The sequence below is a fragment of the Nymphaea colorata genome, unplaced genomic scaffold (assembly GCF_008831285.2).
Source record: "Nymphaea colorata isolate Beijing-Zhang1983 unplaced genomic scaffold, ASM883128v2 scaffold0544, whole genome shotgun sequence".
Lineage (NCBI taxonomy): Eukaryota > Viridiplantae > Streptophyta > Magnoliopsida > Nymphaeales > Nymphaeaceae > Nymphaea > Nymphaea colorata.
Genome location: NW_022205050.1, coordinates 20,096 through 21,347, shown reverse-complemented (window position 1 = coordinate 21,347; position 1,252 = coordinate 20,096).

Genomic DNA, 1,252 nt, shown 5'->3' with positions numbered 1-1,252 from the left:
TAGGAGAGGATCGCAATAAGCATTGTGAATTGGAAATAAAGGAAGTGGAGTATTGTGGCCCAACGTTTCTAACCTACTTCATCTCAACCTTACCCTGAAAAGTGGCATCCAAAGAATTGAGCAACGGATCCTAACTTTAGCTCTCATTTTTCGTCCACAACATTTTCCACACCTCATCAGCATCAGGCCTATCGTCAAGGTAGGGCTCTGAGTAGTCGAGCTGCCTAGTCTTATTGAACAACTATGTAAAGTCCCATTTACATCGACCTTGTCTGCTATTCGCAGGAAAAACATAATTTATATAAACTGAAAGTAATTAATTTATGTAAATAATAAACTCGGAGAGAAAATTAAAAACTTTCAAAAAAATAAATTAAAAAGATTTTTGCTATTGTTTAATTAAGTGAAAATGGAAATTAAGAAATATCAAAAAAGTTATTCATAGAGAATTGAACATAAATCATTCTATTTTTTCTCCCTTGGTTTCTGCGCATAGTTGGGAGTAGAGGGAGTGGGGGTTGCTGAGGAGGTTGTCGGGGGTGTCGAACTCGGCGACTGCGCCGCGGTCGAGGACGAGGAGGCGGTGGGAGTTGCGGAGGGTGTCGAGGCGGTGGGCGATGGTGAGGACGGTGCAGTGGCTGAAGTGGGCGGAGAGCACTGCCTGCACCTTCGCGTCGGTGAGGGGGTCGATGCTCGCCGTCGCCTCGTCGATCAGCACCACCTTCCGCCTGCTCAGCAGCGCCCGCGCGATGTTCACCAGCTGCCGCTCCCCCACGCTCAGGTTCTCCCCTCCCTCCGCCACCGCCGTCCGCACTCCCTCCCGCAGTCCCTCCCACACTCCGCACAGCCGCAGCGCCTCCTCCACCTCCGCCTCGCTGTGCTCCTCCGACGGGTCCACGTTCTGGCTAATCACATAGGTACGCTGCGGACGGTGCCCGCGAAGAGGAAGTGTTCCTGGAGGATGAAGTTGACGCTGGCGCGGAGGGCGGCGAGGCTGAGGCGACGCGCGTCGACTCCGTCGATGAGGACGCTGCCTGCGTAGGGTTATATGATACGGAGGAGGGCGAGGAAGAGCGTGGACTTGCCGCTGCCCGTCCGCCCCACCACGCCGACCTTCTCCCCCGCCCTCACCCTGAAGCTCACTCCCTTCAGCACGTCCCCCATCTCCCTCCTGTAGCTCAGCCGCACCTCCCTGAACTCGATTTCTCCCCGCGTGACGGGGCTCATCGACCGCAGCGAGCTCACCCTCTCC